This window comes from Osmerus eperlanus, chromosome 12 (assembly GCF_963692335.1).
Source record: "Osmerus eperlanus chromosome 12, fOsmEpe2.1, whole genome shotgun sequence".
NCBI classification, from domain to species: Eukaryota; Metazoa; Chordata; class Actinopteri; order Osmeriformes; family Osmeridae; genus Osmerus; species Osmerus eperlanus.
The window spans coordinates 6,233,718-6,254,868 of NC_085029.1; the positions used below are offsets into that span (position 1 = coordinate 6,233,718).

At 44.6% G+C, this 21,151-nt stretch overlaps 1 protein-coding gene across 2 annotated transcripts in view; it reads right to left on the reverse strand.

Moving 5' to 3' along the window:
* LOC134031013 (zinc finger MIZ domain-containing protein 1-like) overlaps positions 1-20,725 on the reverse strand; it is a 63,115-nt gene extending 42,390 nt beyond the window's left edge. For both annotated transcript variants that reach the window (XM_062474478.1, XM_062474477.1), the window contains exon 1: positions 20,620-20,725. The gene's annotated coding sequence lies outside the window, so the exon portion shown is untranslated. The remainder of the gene's footprint in view (positions 1-20,619) is intronic.
* Positions 20,726-21,151: the final 426 nt, after the last annotated feature.

The following is a 21,151-nucleotide window of genomic DNA, read 5'->3' on the forward strand; positions in this document are numbered from 1 at the left end:
CCATGTTTCTTGTTCCTCTGGCCTTCAACCAGGCTTCAGCCTTGGATGGCAGTAACCATGGAAACTGCCTTCAGTCCTAGCTTGGCGAATAACGAAGACAATGTGTTTTCCATTTAGATGGGTTTCTCTAGGAAGAGGTATGGAGAGTTCCTCTTAACAATTCCAGGAAAGGAGACATATCTACACAGTTCCACCCCTCTCCTACCCGAGTAAGGTTCCAACCCAGTAGCCTATCCAAGATTTTTTCACGTGGAAATTCCAAAGTTTTCTATAAATTGCACATTTTAACAGCCATATAAACACAACCGACAATACGTATTTTGCTGAGGACTTGGAGGAGCAGATGCTGGGACAGCACAATGTACTTATTAAAAGATAATAAAATAACTTGGTAACAATTACAATAACGATAATAATAATACATGAACCATGCCAAGTACTACATGCTCTTTTTACATAATGTAACTTCCTTATCATACAGCAGACACACAGTGAGCAGGGAGTCTTAACTACCTGTCACCAAAAGAAAAGTTAGTATAAATAAGTCCTTAGTATAAATACCGCCCACCCCCTCCATCAAAGCTTTTTGGTGGCGTAGCTGGTTAAAGCAGTGTTATGAAGGAGGTTGTATTGTAAGTCAGACAACCCATGTTCAAACCCCAGTTCGGGCAAGATCGGGAGGAAACGACACTGATGAGTGACGCAACTACACCTGATACACATATGTTGTGACAATATCATGACTTGTTTTGCCATTCAGCCATAAGCAAAATCCATTACAAGTATGTATGTGTAAAACATCAGGATTCAAAGCAGGAGAGTGGATGGTGGTGTGTTTGTATTGAAAGACTAAGAGAGGGAGTGACTTGCACAGTCTTCATTTCCACCGCTTATTACAAAGCAACAAAGGTAGACTCCCAAACTCCCGCAGAGAACGTAGGCCCAAATGAATACTGAGTTTTACAAATTGGCAGACTGGGTTTCAATTCAGTTTAAATTTTCTTCCTCCACCCAATATAGACAGCCTGTTGATCTGTTTATCTTGAGGGCTGTGCGTGAGAACTGATATACAAAAGAAAACAGAGGCATTGTAATGATTTGATGATGGGAGTTTATCTATAGAACGAAATGTTTCAGGTAAAAAATACTCAGCACCTTGCTTAAAGTCCCATTACCGTTATTCCTGTGGAATACCAATAATAGTACTGACTCTTTGCACTAGTACTGTAGCCATTCATAAGGTTTAGTTCCTCAATGACTGAACTACAGAGGGTGAAGCCTACAAAGTCTGCTGTGTGTTCTCCAACTCAGAGCACTTCCCTGACAACACAACACTAACCTTATGAAAACAACCGAGAGCACCACAAAACCACTTCACAGCCAGCATGTTGCTACAACAAACAATGCAGAGAGCTCCCTGCGCCTGTGTGCAGAGGCACATTGCACAGAGATTGTTAGGTCACAGAAATAAACATTAAAAAAACCACAATCTTCGACTCCCGCTTCAATGCTACTCTCTCCGTACGACTTATCTCGATAGTAGTTTGCGTGAGTGTGTAAAGGGGGTGGGGTTCCACCGTACCTATGGAGAAGTCATGTTTGCGTCTCCAACAAAGGGTTGATTTTTGTAGCTCTTGCAACCTTCGCGACTATGAGAATGGCAGTCATCTATTAACATCTAATGAAAAAGAGGTAATGGTGAATATTTATTTTTTCTGAATTGAGTATTTCTGAACTGAGTGCTGTAACTCCCAGAGGGCTGTGGTAAAAGGTATTAAATCTAATCTGGGCCCATGAGCAGTCATTCCGAGCTGATCCGGAGCACCAGGAGTTTTTATAGAAATCCAGGCTTAATTGGTGTACTTCAGCTCAATACACCCCATGTATTTTTAATGAGACAGCCATTTCTGATAGAAAGAGACCGCCAGCATGACTGATAATACACAAAGTCTCTATCAGGGATCTTTTCTCCCCCTTGTTCATATCAAAAAACGAACAACAACTGCTGGGAAAGTGTCATTCAAGAGTAAACACCACTGGCAGCCAGCTAAATACATGAAACGTTAGGCTCATTATCCACCTTGTTATAGCATTAAACACTTCAGAATGTGGCCAAATCCAACACGGCTCTTAGATGCTCCCCACTCTCGCACACACCAGCAAATGGCTCCTTTAGAGGTTACTACACAAGAGGACATCACGTATAGCTAAAGGTTAAAGAAAACACAGCAAAAAGTGTGACTGTGGGAGAATTTTGATTAATGTCGTACATCCAACCCCCTCTTGCACACAGCACGCACATTCATCGAGAGAAAAAATGGAGAAAGATATTTCAACTGCAGGACCCAGAGAGACCACCAGGTGAAACCTATTCATTATTTACCAACAGCGCCAGCTAGCTCCATGTGCCCGCCCGCTGTGCACAGCCCTCCCTTTTGTGGGAGAGATGTGTCAGGATCAAAAGAGCTATGGCACCTTTGTGGACGGACATCTTTGTTTAAACCCGTCTGACACTTCAACCGCTCCTCCGACGAATAACCACAAAAATAAGAAGGTCAAAGGTAAGTGTATACACTTCATGTGGAGAGGATGGGAGAAAGGAGTGATTTTGGAAAGATAAGTCAGGACTGATGGAGAAGCCTACAGGTCTGTAGGTTGAGTCAACACGCCAGCACAAAGATTGAGCTGGCAGAATACAACTTGACACACAACTAACTAGTAATAATGGACTTACATGAGTATGACGTTTGACAGAAGAGATACTACTGGCAAGTCAATACACAAATACCTCAGGAGGAAAACCAACTGTAAGCAGCCGCTGTAAATTTCCCCACGACAACATCTAATCCTCCATGACAGTCAATATCAGTGATATTCCAAGGTCGTGCATCATAAGTGTGTCATTGAATAGATTCTTGGTTATGCCTGTATGGACTGATGACAGGCAAAAAATGACTAAATAGTGGATATCAACTGCAGCGTCAAGTCCAGCCCGGACTGTTTCTGTGGAGTTGGAGAAGGGGGTTGGGGTGCAAAAAGATGGATCCCAACTTAATCTTGTAACACGTTAATAACTTTATTGTTTCCTTTCTAACCAGCCTCCAGACGCTATTATCATATAAACACCTGTGTTATCAGTGCCTCGCAAACAATTTCCTGGATAATTTAACAAAATGTAATCTCTGATTGGCCATAAGGAGCTGTAATAGGTGTGTGTACGTGAAGGTGTGTGTATGTGTATGTCCATGAATGAGAATCAAAGATATCTCTTTCAAGAAGGTGTGTACAATCTCCAACCTGCGGATCATTTCCATCAGCTTACATCATTCCAAAACCCCAGCACAGAACAGAAAGCATCTGGGTTACCTTACAAGGATTCTGCTTCAGTAGAGAAAGGGACTGCTCTACATCAACATTTTGCTTCATAGCAATCTGTATCAAAATCCCGGGTGAGAATAACAACAAAAAAAGGGAACACTTGCATAACAGCTAGAGTCTGACGTTACCCTGCAGGACTGGACTTCTCTCTCTCCCTCTGTCTGTCTGTCTCTCTCTCCCCCCCCCTCCCTTCCTCTCCCTCTCTCTTTCTCCCTCCCTCTTCCCCTCGCTCTCGGTCACAGGGTCTGAATTGTTCTGTTGAGACTTGGCAGAGGCTGTGGATAGGAAAAGTGCAGGGGAGGGCAGGCTAACACTTCCTGCCTCTCCGAATCAGAAAGTTAACCTTCACCATGGGCACAATGGCCCTCGTTAGTGTTACAAACCCGCACATACAGGCAGCCTGTCAGCGGCCATGTTGTTGCTCACTTGTCCCCCCCCATCCTCTCTCTTTCTTTCTCTCACTCTCTACTCAGGGACATGCACGGATCAGACACACACACACACGCACAGGCGTGGTTTCCAGAACATTCCTCTGTGTGGCAGATAGAGACATGGAGGTCTCCTTTGAAACCTGACTTTGGCAATGCAAGTGACATCATCATCTATCCACCACTGTACACCATGAATAACAAACTTCATACACATCAGTCAAAGATAACAGACATAAGCAAATGATATGATCTGATTTCGTTTGCTGATCTGATCTGATACCCGGTGCCTAAAAGATTTCTGGGTATTGCACTGATTGTAGGGATTTCATTTTTTTTCTTACACATCGACAAAAACAAGCATGAACAACGGTAGCCTAGGAGAAAATAAAGCATTGATTTTGCACACTAGCCTCTCCAGAAAAGGCTTCAGATCAATAAGCTGAAGTAATACTCCACGCAAGTTTAATGCTTGAGTTGTGCATCAGAGGCAGGCGAGTGCTTTTTCTGGATATTTTTCTTATTACCCTTGCTTCACAAAAATACCAACATCCACACACATAGGCCACGAGAACACAAATACACACAGATGACACTCCAGACCAGAAGGACAACTTAAGCTATGCCTTTCAGGTTTTCGGAGGGGTATTGGCGGCAGAGTGGTCAGGGTCCTGGAGAATCAATGAGGGATGTTCAGCAGCAACGCCATCCTGTAGGACCGCCGGGAGAGGGGGTAGGGTTGGGACAGGGATGGAAGGAGACCAGAGGTCAGACCGACAGATGCAGGGGGGAGGGGGGGGTTCACCTCGAACCACAATCAGCATGTCGGGCTGAGCAACGACCTTCAGCTAAAAGCTAGGGATACACTGCGACCTCTGACATATTGGCCCTAGCGCTAGAGAAACATATACAGTTTCCCTGCTCATGTGCTGGGATCGATTCGTGACAAGGCTTTACCTCCCAAACGCTGACTAGGTCACATGGATGGTTGTTTTGTATATGATGTGAACCTGAGTTGATGTCCTTTTACAACGTGAGGAAAAGAAAACTAGGGAATTGTTTGAAACATGGTTAATAAGTCAAAGAGTGAATGTGCGTGTTGAAAAAAAAACGTTCTTCTTCTCTGTGAAATGTTCATTTCCTGAGTGCATGCTTTTCCTTTTTAGGGGGCTTCAAACTCCGAAAGAGAAAACGTGTGACACATGTAAAACGTTAAAATGCGTTGACCCAAAGTTTGGAACACTCATTAAGCCCCTTAAACTGAAGAATTTTCTGAGATCTTCATTCAGATGTTTCCCCTCTGTGTGGACCAAATGGTATATCAAGTTCAGGAAATTAGCCAGTTCCTGTTGGGGGAAGTGAGAGGGAGAGCAGAGAGAGAAAGAGAGAGGCCCAAGCTAATACAAGCCAGTTTTACAGCCCTACATCTCAGCCCTCTGTTACACACAGAGATCGCAATCCCAGAGATTGAAAATCCATCTGACCACTCCTGCTAACAGTTATCTTCACAACAATGAAGGATGAAATCAAAAACCTCCCCGGTACCACCATAACCACGCTCTACAAACAGCTGGCTGTTTGCAAGGGGTTCGGGTTATGTAGGTCTTTCACAGTAAATGATGGAGGATTGGACAGAGCTAAACACTGGGGGTGATCTATTCATATCCAGACACCCCCAGATGCTCAGCGGCTCAACGCCTCTACAAACGGATGGAGATTGGGATGGGTTAATCCTGTCTAAATAATACAGCCATTAGGTCATTTAATATCCCCAGGATAAATTGGTGTGAACCCAAGGGACCAGACATGCCGTCTACACATCAGGAACCAATCAAAGCTACCTTCTCGTGCCCCATACTCTCGGCTAAGATCAGGGCAGCAAATGACCCTCGGGAAATAGAAAAGGCCGAAATAATCAAAGACACTCCGCCACTTCCTGGCCTTTATCAGCCAAGCGCATCACTGCAAGCCTTCGTTTGGACTCTTGATAAGGTTACAACAGTCCCCCCCCCCCCCCCTACACTCGTTGTCTTCAGCCAGATCGGGGTGGGGGTTCGGACGGTTGGAGTGAGTGACAGCGTGAGGACAGAGGCCCTCGTCTGGCATGCCACACAACTGTGACCCCTGTCCCTGCCAAAGGCCAGCCGTTGCTGGGTGGTATCACAGGTTGAAACCCTAGCCCTGCTGTTTCCATTCCATTCTGGCCTAACTCTGACAACTGGCCCTGTGGAGTGACCCAGAAAGCACACAGACACACAGAAAAACACAAAAATAAAATAGGAATTTTCCTTGGGGTAGTGGAAGCATTAACCATTAGGTTCTCTGCATTACAAGTATTATTATTACATATGCATTTTGAAGACTGGAAAATTAATGCAAAACTAATTGCTTGGAGTTGATTTTGTTAAACCTAATTTACCAAAGCCAGAAGAGGTCATGGACAGGCAGACCTAAAGGTTGTCAGGCGAGGGCGACTTGAGGGAGTCTGCTCAACGTCTGAGGGAATGCCTCTGACCGCCAAGCATGAGGCCTCAAACGCCACAGTTGAAATTAGGTTAGCAAGAGTCATTTGTCATGTTGGAAAGAAAGCCCTCAGCAAAGCAGATTGAGCAGGAAACCTGTAAAGGGGAAGCAGACCCAGCAGACCAACATCTGTGATATTTCTTCACCCCCCCCTCCCCTTTCCCCAGCTTCTTCTGCTTAGCTAAATGTGTAGGTGGAGAATTAGGAACCAGGCAAAAAGCAAGGAGTTTTTGTTTTCATAAGCAGCACGAGAAATTTCTGCTTTTGCTAACTGTCAAAATAATTTGTCAAAATTTCTAACAAATACTTTGCGGGGGAATAAAAGCCTGGCCACAACTAATTATAGGGGTAGGGGTGGGGGGTGGCTAGATTGTTGTATGATAATTGATTGTAGCGAACCATTGAATCAGTGAGTGCCATGTTGTTGTGGAATGGTTTGTGAATGGCTCATTAGACGAGCTAACAGGCTAGCGCGCGTGCTAACGCCTCAACCTTCTTGCCAGGAAAGGGGGGGGGGGGGCTGTGGTCTCACTCCACTAGATAGGTTCATTATGGAAGACACCTCAGTAACACCTAAGTAACCACGAGTTGCCTAGCCTGGCTGAACAGATACTTAACAGCTTGATGGGCTAGCCCCGGTTCAGCCCCTGTGAGTGTGTGACAGTACACTCAACAACGCACCGGTGTGTTCTTTACGCGTCATTGATTATTAAGTGTGTTCTGATGAGGGTACAATGGAGGTATCAACAAGCTGTAGATTTAGTCGAGTTTAAGATTTCTGTCCTTATGGATGCCGTCTTGGTATTCCCATTCCCCACAGCCCCGGTTGTTTAGCAATAGGGCCCCCTGCTTGCCATGAAAGGAGATTGGCGGGCATGGTGGTCTGTTGCTAACAGTGTCTTCGCAGTCACCCTGTCCTAAGAGTAGAAACATTGTTTGTCTCCCAGCTCAGATGGTGCCACATGTCCTCCGCGACCCTCCCCCCCCCCACACACACGGACACACATACATATACACACAGTGGGGCCACCCCCACAGGGGGAGTTTTAATAAAGGCTCTCTCAGCCACATGCTAAAAAGGTATGCAAATGGGGCACAGGTCCTTCTGTTTTCTTTTTTTCCAACCATTCTCTTCTCTCCGGGCCAAAGCCCAATCCAAGGAGGGAGGGAGAGATACCGGGGGGGGGGGGGGGGGGGGTGAGGAGCATGGGGAGTATTAGAGTGTTTGTTTTTGCTAGAAATGTATTATTTTATTAGGACCGCTCCTGGGTATTTGATCTGAAAAGCTATTACGATGATTGCGATTACAATTAATTACATTCACAGCCACTGGAACTGTGAACGAGGTACCCGACATGTAAAAAATATACTTGGATAAATGTTCGCAGGCTCTGTAATTTCTTGAAGCTGTGAAACAAAATAAATTCAAAAGCAGTGACTTTTAACTGTGAAACCTCAAAAGAGTGAAAATACTAAATGACAAAAAAAACAGTATAGTGTTTTCAATTCCTCCACGTTTTCCTCCTTCAAGATCTCTGCATCCCTTGTCTAACAGAAGGGGCCAGTTCCTGCATGGGTGTGATGATGACCCATGTTCACGAGAAGGTGCAAGATGATCATTTTGTTCCGATGTAGTGAGCCGTGACAGGCAGCAGTGTGGTGAGGGGTGGGGAATAGGGTTGGGGTGGGGGGGTAGAGTAGGAGGGGAGAAGGAGACCGCCGGAGAAGGAGCCCACTAAATGAGCCAGCTACCCAGGCCAGACAGGGGGGACCAGGCTTCTCTGCTGCTGTTTCCTTCCCCAGCTCTTGGCCAGCTGAGCAATCAGGTCACCTCTCTTTTCGTGTCGCTTCTGGTCAATTGTTCTCCCTCCCTGTCCTCTCTCTCTGTCTCTCTTTCTAGCCCTCCCTCCCATTCTCCCCCTCCTCCCTCTTTCTCTGTCTCTCTCTACCGCAGCCTGCAGCTGTTGCGGGGTGATGTCATGTTTGATCGGATTCTGTTCTGTGTCTGTGTGTGGCTGCTGCTCCTGTGCCCGAACAAATGCAAACGCAGCGGTGGATCGTTTACACAGGGGCCATATTGTGAAAACGAGGCGCTCTCATGTGAGGCTTGTAGTAGAGACGGGTACTTTGCAACATGCTTGCTATTCATTTTGGTATTGCTCTCATGCAAACCATTGATAATATATGCAAACAGACTACTCCTATTATTCTCTCAATTTGCGTGATATTGTTATGGGAGGTATTCCCTAGCCTGCTCAGGCACTGGCAAAATGCATACATCAGCGAGCCATGGAGGTCTGGAACTGCCGACTAGGGAGACACTGCGTGTGTTCCACAGACACCAGCATGTTCCTATGTTTACTTCCAAAGCACGCAGTGCCAGACACAACAGGAAGTGCAGACATGGCCCTCTAACCCCATCCAACCAATCCGAACACAACCCCCAGAGGTCCAGCGGCAATATTCAGTAAATACAGTAACAAAGTGCATCTAGACTGAGCTACGTGAAAAAAAAACTAAACAAGAGCAAGAGCTTTCACCCTCGAGGGGAAGCGGACAAACCTACAGAGTACACTGTACTGTGTGAAGCAGCTTCAACCCATCACAGAGAGAGAGTTAGAGTCAGGATGCAAGCTGACAGTTCATTCCGGCTTTGAGTGGAAGACTTACCCTGGCACAGCGATGATGTTAACTGCCTTTTACATGTGTTCCCAGAGTATATGACTGGCTGAGACCTTGTGTCAAAGGAGGATTAGATCATGTCTCCGCTTATTTAAAGGCCATGAATATTTGCATTATTGGTTCAAACGGATTCTCGGTGAGAACATGAAGGCCTCGTCAAGGAATTTGCCAACATGACAGAACAGAGCTTTCCCCCATGCGAGGAGAGTAAGACACATCCTAATACGTGTGAAAAAGGCAATACAATATGACAAATATGTTTGAGAAGTAGGTCATGAATACGATACAAGTATTAGTATAATTTTCAACGACAGGGTACATCTTCAGTGTGGTAATAAAAATCGTAAACAAAGCAAATTATCAGCTTGTTGTGTACATAATCAATAGTGTGAGCAGCCAGTGTGTTGTATTTGAAACATGTCTGCAATCCATTATCAGTTGACTTGTTGTCCTGACCTTGAATAACTGCCACTTATAAAAAGCTGTTTTGGTATGGGAGATCGCCGATTTTAGACCTTTTCTAGGCCAGCACATAATCACTGTCCAAGTTCCAAATCAATGACCTACTTCCAGCACACACATACACACGCACACACACATAATGCCCTGCACACATACACATGCTGGGCAACTAACTCTAGTCTCTGAAACAGATTAATGTTCAAATCTAGTTTTTGAAACAGATTTCATACTGTTCAATACAGCTGTATTTCCAATCCCCAAACCGATCTTAGATGGTACATTAAGTGTATATGTTAAGATAGATACAGCCAAACAGAGTCGGTGCTCTGATAGAGTTGACTTGTCTTATTTTGATTCTGCCTGGCAGTGTGGTGGCAAGGGTGACAGTGCCTTGCCAGCAAGATCAGATCCGATTTGACCTGAATGAAGTGGAGAAACAGTCGGAGCTGACTTTCTCGGTTTTCTGTGGTTTGGTAAATGTGAGCGGTGTGTCCAAGCTGGTGAGGTCAAAGCCACTACACAGCACAGCTCTCCTCCTGCATTCCAGCTCTTAATGCAGGGTGGGCTATTTACAGAACCCCCGCCCTCACGCCTGTCCACTCTCTCCCTGCCCCCTCTGTCTTCGCTCCCTTCACCCCCTCCAGCAAAACCACCACACGGCTCCCTGTGCCTCACAATCACGCAGACAGATGGAGAGGGTCTCTTTTCTGTTTTCAGAGCATGCAACTGTCTCTTTTTTGCCTTCTTTTCTGCCCCCCGAAAACTTGTCCCTCAAACGTCATAAAAATAAATGAATAAAAAGGTGTCGTCTTCTCAAGAATGGAAGCGATCCCAACCCTGGGAAGACAAAGCAAGGAGGAAATGTTTGCTGCATACATAGACACAGAACACACACCACACACACATAGCCTACACATGCTCCCTCATGTCTGCGGCCAGACACACAGGCAGATATGGCCTGACTGCAGGGTGATGAAAAGGCATGCAGCCTGACAGAGGACACATGATTTAATGAACGCTAGACGCCGGTGTACATTTCCTACACGTTTACACGTCTGGTCTGCTCGACGTCAGGTGGCCATATTTCTGACAGGCTCCCTATTCCTGTGTCCTTTAGTGGGAGATGTTAGTTGATCTAGAAGTGGAAAGACTGTTGTGGTCAGGCCTGTTTGATGCCATGCCTGTTGTTAGGTTGAGCCCAGGTTAGCACAGCAACCAGAAATGTACGTTATGAAGCACATGTATTTCTTCCTGCTAGCAGCCTTTTTCATTGATTTGAGCAAAAATTCCAATTTGGTACATCTCCAGATATGTAAATCATAATTTTCATCATGCATTGTTTAGCAAAGCTATTTCTAAAGCCTTGAGAAGCAGTTGGTGTATACAGTATTTATACACACAAAGTTAACCATTCACCCTGCATTACCGTAGTATAACTGAAATTAACAACTTCCTTTCCTGTGTACCACAAGGCTCTTGCAAGGTTAACTGAGTGTATCCTCCTGACCTCTTTTCCCCGTTTTACCATAAACATGACCTGGTTTGTTTCACCACGGAGGGGGGGGCTCTCCTCCCAAACCCATGGTTCAGTAACATGGTTACATGAGAGCGGTCAGTCTTTGTTCTACAATGAAGTGTGTGTAAGTTGAAAATATAATTCAAACAAGACTCAAGGAAGAGTAAGCATGTATTACTTGAGCAGAAAAGAAGCTTGGCAAGCAAATGTTGCAAGCACGTGAGACAGAACAGTAGAAAGACCTAGCTTCAACCCCAGGGCGGGGTGGCCTGACAAAGACCCTAGAGCTGTATTTCTGCGGGAAAAAAGCAGAACAAATGGGGATTACAAAATTAAAGAAAATGGACTCTTCTGTATGACCTACATAGCCCACATAGACTCCAAACTAGAATCCTAGAATACAGACCTACATACCCCACACAGACTCCAAATTATAGCATACAATTTCAGCAATAGATTCTTTGATTATGCATTAACACCATGAAATTATGTGAGAAGGCAACTAAACACACAAAACAGTCAGCCCGGTGATGTGATGCATAGTTAGGCCACTGATGGCACACACAATTATTTTATGAATTTTATAAATGTATCAAAACATTTGGTTGTAAATGGATGTCCTTATTTTGAGGTAAACCATTCTCCAAGCTATTGCACCTCAAAGCTCAAATGTAAAACACACAGCACATCAAACAGTGACAATCAAAAAGCAACCGGACATATTTTATCATTCTTTAGTCTCCAGAGGTTCAGATCAAAGTCTTCATTAAAACACACTACTATGACACTCCAATCAACATCAATTAGATTAACAAGTGCATTCAATGTTTTACTTGATTTAACACACCTTCTCATAACCTATTTATCACAAACACATTTTCATGGTTTCCCTCAATGTCTATTAATTTGTTGATGGAGGAGGGAGATCAAAATGCTAACAATATGATCTTTATGCAAAGAGAGAATTTGATCACTGTTTTGGTGGACAGAGATTTGTGAGTTGTACCATTTTGATCAAGTAATCCTTTTATAATAGGAATATTGCCAGCTCTGTTTATCTTTCTGTGTGTGGGGAGAACAGAATAGGAGACATACAGTTGGAAGGCAGAAACGTGCACTTGCTTTTGTGTCATTTTAGGTTGAGACGAAGCCACGTGTCAAAGCAAAGATTTACACCCACAGATTTAGCAATCAACAGAAAATGAGTTTGCATCTTGTCCTTGACTCCCTGAGTACACCAATCATCTGATCAAATAATTCATAAAAAACATGACAGGCATCTTGAAGGGACAGTTCCCCCCCCAAAATAAAATAAACCTGTAGTGCTATTTATCAATTTTCATCCACCGTTTGAGCACAAGACTAGCCCAATCTCGTTTCATTACCTTTGAGAGAATGCAGACATCTCTACGGCCGATGTTTCCAAAACTCTTCCCAAAACAATTTAGATGGATAAATGACACTACATGTAAGAGGACATTTAGTTTGAAAGATTTGGGGGTGAACTGTCCCTTTAACATATACCGTTTAACATATATATATATATATATTTGTGTGGAGGTGTGTGTGTCAAGTTTCTCTCAGTGGGGCCATTGTGGGACTGATGTAGTGATGAACTAAAACCTCCACTGTGTATGTTTACTCAGCCCCAGGAAATACCAGGGCATGCATGCTGGTTCCTCAGCACTTCTCCATGTGACAGGGAAACACACAGGCCAGATTGTTTTTGTGTTTGCTCAAGGCTCACTATGACAACATTTGGTAAAGGAAGACAAAACAACAAACAAATGTTGCATTTAATTGTAATAACCATGGTTACTCTCTCTTACCTATACTCTAAAGCATCGGTCCACATTGTTAATTTGTGCTGGTCTTGTTTTTGTGTCCCTCAGCAGTCTATGCTTAAGCATTTCATTGGCTTACTGCCCTCGTTAGCATAATGCAGATGCAACTAAAATCTCCCACCACCGTGTTGCTCAGCATTATTTGAATATATGATGTATGCACGGCTGCAGAGTCAGTATGGAACCGTCGCTGTCATCTGGTCGTGACATCTCAACCATTTGCCTCTATATCATTTGCCTCTAACGGCTACATTTTAGCCAGGGAACTCTAGCAACATAACCACCCTTTCTTATTTGAGTTACATACAAATGAAAGGCAACAATCATCTATTATCAGCAATGATGCAAACACTTCCTATTTTAAGCTTGAATTTTACTCTTAAAATGTCACCTTTAGATTTAAAACACTTTGAACTCTATTGCAGATGTAATTGGTTTTAAAGGTCCCATGACATGAAATGTTCAATTTAGGAGGTTATTTAACATTAATATGAGTTCCCTTAGACTGCCTTTGGTCCCCCAGTGGCTAGAAATTTCGATAGATTTAAACCAAGCCCTGGGTATTCTTCTCCGCCTTTGAGAAAATGAAAGCTGAAATGCTCGGTTTTGAAAATGTTCCTATTGTGACGTCACAATAGGGAAGGTTACCTCCCCTTTCTCTGTTTTTCCCCCACAGAGAATTTGGCCCACCAATGAGAAAATGAGCTACAACCATACAAGCGCGATATTGTTTTTTCCTCGAGACATCATGGCTTGCAAACGACCGAAGCATGGCAGTTAGCCCCGCCGCTTTCTTCCTTATAGCATTTAAAGCTACAGACACAGAAGCGGCACGTCCTGAGGAAAGCTCATTGTGGGACTGCTCGTAGTGGCTGTAATTCTGCACCAAGGCTGAATTTCGGGAAAGATACTTCAGATACAGTATTAGGGAACCACTAAGGCCTATATAAAAGCATCCAAAAACAGCATGTCATGGGATCTTTAAATGTGTGAACGAACCCTTTTTTGTATTAATCTTCAATGAAGTGAACACATTAGTTGCTATGTGTGCCATCTAATCATGTGAGACTTGAGTAAACACTCTACTCTGTAGAAAACATACAACAGTGGAAGAGATTAGAATCTTTCTAAGGGCATCACAGCGACTGGACCTCTCTGATGCCTTGCTTTCAGCATAAAAATGTCACCATATGCCATTGCTCACAGTGTCGATAGACACTGTATGTCTCATCAAGAGTGCAGCGTCTTTACATCTTGTCTTCAAGTCTCATCCCTTTGACTGGTAACTAACTAACCAACTAACTAACTAATTAACTTAACTAACTGCAATCTGTCAACTGTTCTTGGGGTTTCACAAAGAATGTGTTACCAAAAGTCAAACAAGGCCAGAATGCATTCTATGTGGAAGCTGACAAAAAAACAGAAAGTGATTTCAAAAGACAAACAAAACAGTGGAAGAAACAAGCAGCAGCCCATTTCTTTGAGAGTGGAAGTCTCTCTCTCTCTCTCTCTCTCTCTCTCTCTCTCTCTCTCTCTCTCTCTCTCTCTCTCTCTCTCTCTCTCTCTCTCTCTCTCTCTCTCTCTCTCTCTCTCTCTCTCTCTCTCTCTCTCTCTCTCCTCTCTCTCTCTCTCTCTCTCTCTCTCTCTCTCTCTCTCTCTCTGGCAGGGATTACAGGGAGAGGTCTGGACTGGACTCAAACCATGGCTGCTTTGATAGTTTTACATCAGGATTAATCTCTCTGAGATGCCATTATAGATGCCGTTCAACTTGGCGGCCGGCGAAACAAGCAAAACTAGCCGCCCAGAATAATTAATTTGGGTTCCAGCTGCAGGGACTGCTTTCATCGGATACCGGTAACACGCATTTGTTATGATTGGCATGAGAAAGTTCAGCGTCTTAGGAGACCTTGTTCTAATATCCAGTAGCAATTAGTGGCTATCGCGAGTCTCGGGTGTGTGTATTGTGAGACAGGGACGTGTGTGCCACCATAGCTCGAGCGCTTTAATGTCAAGGTTTCCCTCACCGTTCGCCTGATATCATTGTACGTGCAAACAAGACCTGGACCAAATCATTTCAATGTAGCCTACCTGTAGGCCTACTTGTTACAAATGGCAAATCAACTTTAAACTTGAGACGGATGAAACCTGCAGACAATAATTGCTCAGTGCTGATCACGATTGAGTGACATTCATGGTAAAGATGAAGGAATCCACTCTCTCCAGTGTAGGCTACCTACCTTGAATTGGAGAAAGAGAAGGAGAATTTAACTGTGAGCTCCACCAAGGCAGCACCGGAGAGATTGGACATGATCACGCAAAAGTACAATTAAAAAGAATGATCTGATCATACAATTTGACTGAAAACAACAACCCTACCCTCTAAATTAAATGTTCTGACTTTATCGTCGGATTTTCAGGACACCTATCCCCTCCAAAGCTGTACCAACAACCCTGAATTGTTGATAATACTTCAAATCAATTGCTTTCTATCAGATACATGGATCTGAGAAGCCCCACACAGCTGCATGTTGACATGGACTGAGTCAACCTTTTGTGGAGTGCAGAATACACAAGGCAAGTGTGTGTGTCTCTTCAACTCTCACTGAATAAGAGCAGTCGGCTGCCATTTACCACCTCATGGTCAGGGCACAATGCCAGTCTAGTACAGGACCGTAACCCACACGGCCAGCTGACACGGACAACCACTCTGTACCAGGTCCTGCAACGTAGTGCTGGGGGCAACCCTCTGCAGCAACTCACTCACAGCCTCCAGTTCACTGGAAGCTAGACACACACACTGAGACGTATGAGTCGCCCCGACTATATTTACCAGATGATCTATGAAGCAGTGAATAGCAGGTTTCCTATTTGGTCTCTTCAGTACACCGAGGCTTCTGATTTAAGACCTACCACTGTAGCTTTCACACTTGGTATATGGACCATTGTCAGGAGGGTGTGATGACATCAACGCCACAGTGGGATCTTCGTCTTGGGCTATTGTAGACTTCACTGAGGGGACCCAAATGTATCCCTCCCCCCATGGCTCATATACCCCGCCATTAGAAAGAAAAAGGATCCGTGCCACTACACGTGCAGCTGTCTAAATATTGCTTCTGCTTCGCTCTCCCTCCTCTTATCGTGTTCTCTCCCTCTCTGTCGTTCTCAATCTCCGGGTAAGCACATTCTCTCTCTTCTTGCAGTGAGAGAGCGGGGTCAGTTTTGGAGGGGGCAACTGTTCAAGCAGAGCAAGTGGGGTTGTCCGCATTTGGTGCACTGTTGTGTCAACAGTCCGTCCCCGAGAGGGCAGAGCGCTGGGAATAGCTCGCATTCTGGTGTGCGGGTGGGAGCAGAGGGCGGCTACTATGGCCAGTGATATTGTAGCAGAGTCCTTGTGCTTCAGAGGTTATTTGTCTTATAAAACAATACTAAACCTTATGTCACTAACCACAGAGTCAGTGTTTACATTGAATCCAATTCCGATATCATGTACACATCCAGATGAGGAGACTATCAAAAATCATGATATTGATATATTTGGTATTTATTTAAGAGGCAAATTTTGGTTACACAGGGTTTAATTGTGACATAAACACCCATTCTTCTCCTTCTTGGTTCTTAAGTGAGCTGAGATTCCCCAGGTGCATGAATGTTTCATGGGCACCATCCTTCCTCATATCCAGCTTACCTCTCTTCCCCTGTCTGAGCCAAGTTCCTCACCTCCCTGAAGAGACTCTCATCCCATTCCACTGTCGATTACAGTTGCTGACATCATCATCACCATCAGTATTATGAGGAGGGAGGCTTTTAAAACAGCTGTGTTTACAACAGTGATCACTTGATCATCAGGATGAGTATCCTCATCATCATCCTCAGTGTGAAAAAGAGGCTGATTTTCATGGCGAGGAAGCACAGACGCATTGAAACCAAGTTGGTGCAAAGTGACTCCTATCCTGTAACTGCTACACTTACTTGATCTTCCCAACAACCTTGAACCTTCAACTTTTTCATGCTAAAGTCTGCACTTTTTGGAGCAAGACTTTTTTCGTTGTGCTCACTGTACTTCATAGTGTCAAACAGCCGTGGGTTTACGTTTACAACCGGGGGGTGTTAATTTGTACATCTACAACCTAGAACACTTGAGCGCTGAGGCCCGATCAGCTGACGGCTAATTCAGGGACCTGAGGCCACGGCTGTCTGTCATGACCTCATTTGCTTTATCGAGAGCCTTACAACAGGACTGTTCAGGCCAGCAGCAACACACAGCGCAGGGGAGAGGGGAGCCAAGGTTGTCCGAACGTTTGCAATATCCTTAAGTAAAGGCCCTGGCCAAGCAAGTTGTAGCTGTATAAATTGACAAAAGGAAACAACTTACTAAGACCACATTAGGGACAGACAGGACAGAGAAAGGCGTGTTAGCTGATGTCGCACGCCATCGAAAAGCTGTGCAATTGAAACAGCATGGGGCTGGCTCGTTCATAAGCCAAGTGCACTCATATGCCAAGCGTTCTTAAAACACATTATGGAGACTGTTGTTGATTTGTTTGTTGGCTTGTGAAGCATAGCTTATTAGTAATAGGGCCATCCATCATGGATAAGGGAATCGGAGACTTATCAGAAGCCTGGTCTCAAAGGGGTATCAGCTTTACTATCATATCAAAGAGAGTGGGCGTTCATTAATTTGTTGATATGCTTAGTTCTCTTTGTTCTTAATTCTTATTTGCAGAATAAGACAGAAATATCCACACAGATGTCTATAAGTTCTGGCGTCAGTTTAAAGTTTAAATGAGGATTGGGGAATAAGGAAAGCAGAAGTTCAATTTGAGGTCAATAGTTGTTACAGAACTTCCTTTTGGCATTAGTTGGTTCTACCATCAAACAACACAAGCCATGTTCGACAGGAACCAATGTTTCAAGCGTCAATGTTGGTCTAGTACGTCCATGTCACCGATGTAAAAGGCACTTGACTCTATCTGTTGACAGTGACTCGCTGACCCCGCCCGTGGATCCCTGCTGGCGGTCAGTAAGCTAGTCCCTGTCGTCCGGGGATGATGCCGCTCAATCTATTTATAGTCCAGGACACAGAGTCCTGCCTCTGTGTTCTGCTGCTTTGCTGGAGGACAGCCTGTCTGTCTGCCTGTCTATCTGTCCAACTCTGTCTGTGTTTTTATGCCTGCCTGCCTGCCTGCCTGCCTATCTGTCCAACTCTATCCGTTTGTGTTTTGCCTGCCTGCTTACCTGTCAGCCTGTCTGTCTGTCTGTCTGTCTGTAGACTTGCCTGCCAATCTGCCTGAGTGCCTATCTTTCTGCCTCCTTGGATGTCTGCCTGCCTGTCTGTTTGTCTGTCTGTCCAAGACTCTGCTTCCTGACCTCCGCACCTATGCTGACTGCTCCGGGAGAGAGACTTACAAGATTCCTCTGTGGCAGTTAGGAGAGCTATCTCAAATAGAGCATGGAGGCGCTTCATTGAGGGATGCCATGTTCTTCCCCCCCTTTCGCTGACTAATGGGCTAATAATTCAACTGTCACCCTGGCACGTTATCTTTGCAGTTTCTCAGGGGAATTTGACTATATACCGTTCAGCTATGTCTCTGCTAAAGCCTAACCTTGTGAAGATATGCCTGAGATTCACATAGTTACTCGCATGCCAAATGCATGTGAGATGGGGTGCTATGAGGGACGTGGTAAAAGTAAAGCTTTCGCTCTGGGAGGCGTTGATAAAGAAAGTTGACATGATAAATACGATAATGAAGAGCCAAGAATCTATCATCGCCTGTCGTTTGTGTGTGAATGTGCACTAGCATCCACTCATGCTTATCTTAACGTAGCATACTGTTTATAATAGGTAAGCCATTTTCTTTTGATTACAGCAGTAGATAATCTCAAGTGATCGGGAGTAATTAAGTGCCGTTGTGCACCAGCAGCAACTTCTTTCGCTCTACACAAACACACGCACACGTCTCTAAATTGACAACAAATCTCTATCTCAGCGGGACTGTGCTGAATCCTTACCAGGGTTGAGTGTCAAAGCTCAGTGGCAGCTATAAGACAACCACCAAGAGAACCATCAAGCTTATCTTTACAACAGCTTGTTCGTCACAGCCAAAGGTGATTCAGATGAGGTAGCCCACACTTGAACAACTAAGTACTTCCTCTTGATAAAAAAGTCAATCGCACAAACAAGGTGTGTCTAAGTAGATGTCGTTGAGTTGAGATGAGTGCCAGATGATTGTTAATTCTGCTTCTGGTTTGTATTTCCCGAGCATCCTATGAAAAAACGCCCCCATAAGCAGAGCTGAATTGAGCATGAGTTTGTAATACTGAGAATTGTACTTGTGGCAAAAATAGTAGTAATATTTTTTCTCTACCTTCTACACTCCATCCCTTCCTCCCCGCTATTTTTCCCTCTCCCTTCCTCTTTCAATGGTTAGTGTTATGGAGGTGGACATGAGTTTGTGTAGGCACGGGTTCCTAAGCCAGGCCCTCTCCTTCCTGTTCAGTAACAAGCAGCCTGCTCTCTTATCAATACCAGATCTCAGAACAGAACAGAGAGAGAGAAAAAGAAACCACTGACAGGAAGGGGAGGTAGCTCTTTTAAAAAGTTTTTCCTTTAGCGAGGTTAACTGAATGTCTGTGCCCCTAACATTTCACAGCAGAAAGCAATTATTTATTAGGGCATGCACTGATAAAGTACAATCAAGTAAAACTCTAAAGGACTAAAGAATAGCATTGTCTTTCAAGAGAGAACTCACAATGACAGAACTACAAAGATATGTGTATTGTATATAAATAAGTTAACATATTTATTCTCTCACTTTGTCTGGATACTGAGTCAATAACCTCGAAGATTACATTTCCCCAATTGATATTTGTTGCTGCTATGTTTTGCTACTGTTGTTTGTGTGGTTAAAAGCAACCCATCCATTGTGTTAGGTTTCTCCCTCCACGAAACGAACCTTCAATTCACAGCTGAGGGAAGGCGCAGGGGCGGTCGACCACTGAGAGAGAGGCAGCTGTGACAGACCATGTCACTCATGTCATATACCCCGTGCCTGTGCCTGCCTGTCGGCCTGCCTCCTCTAACATTTCCACTTGCTAATCGCTGGGGTTTATCCCACTCCGCTGTGTGTGAGACAGATCCGGTCGCCGTACTTCTCAGTGTCTGGGGTGTGTGCACCAGGCACCGCACGTTCTAATTCCTAAGCCGTAATATAACTATTGTATAATACAGCGGAGCCGACTGTATACTAGCCCTTCCCGCCATGGCGCTCTATTGGTAAAGCTACATATATGACAGTGAACTACATGTTAAGTGTACACAGAAGGATGACCTCATGGCAGGTATGTGGTGTTTTGTTTTTTCCTTTTTTTTGCAGGAGGCCATGAACCCTCTGTGCAGGTGTGCATGTATTGGTGGAACCCCAAGATGGGCTGGGAGAGCCACAGAAAGCAGCACAAGGCCATATCCAGCCATGCCCTGCACTCAGGTTCTAGCAGTTCGGCTATGGCGGACATTTTGAATCCACACAACTTGGCTCTGTACAGGCAGAGCCTGTCAGACCAAACATACTGTAACTGCATTGAGAACCATCCACTGACAAGCGGATATCTATTTCCAGTGACGCGCCTCATCTGTTGTCTCCTCTCCCACCCAAAGAAATTCATGACATTTTGTAGCAAGGCAGTCTTGGTGGAGATGACTGAGTGAGGAGACTTCTGAGGAGGCCTTAAGTGGAAGGGGGGAGGGTGGGATTTTGTCACATAGTTGCAATGGATGAATGTCACCCACCTGTGATCACTGCAAGCCTGGTTTCCTGTGCCACGCGAGGCCCCCCGCCCATTCACATGTCAGGATGAGAACCAGCCCACGGTCTGCTGGTCGAGCCTGCCGCCCCTACAACACAGAGACGAGATGCACATGAAATTAAATGTTATTATAAATGCTTTATTAGGCAAAAAATTAATAAAAAATAGTCGATTCATTTTGCAATTAAACCATTTCACTGGACACAATGGATATCGCAAAGAGCCAAATGCAGAGTCATTATTTCAGTTCATTGTATACAGGCTTCCATGCCATGCAGCTTAACGTGATACATTTCCTGATTGCAGGATAAGCCCCTTCACACTCCATTGGCATTGAGGACAAATCAGAAGAGAGGGGTGACACTTCGCGTGATGGCCGGAGCGTTGTGAACATTCACAGCGGAGTAAGTTCAGCTCCAGGGCACACTCATGGCAGCACCACGACTCACTCCAGATTGACAGATAAGCCTATTAAGGGAGGCCTGCTCCATAGCTTAGCACTTAGCTTGCATGGC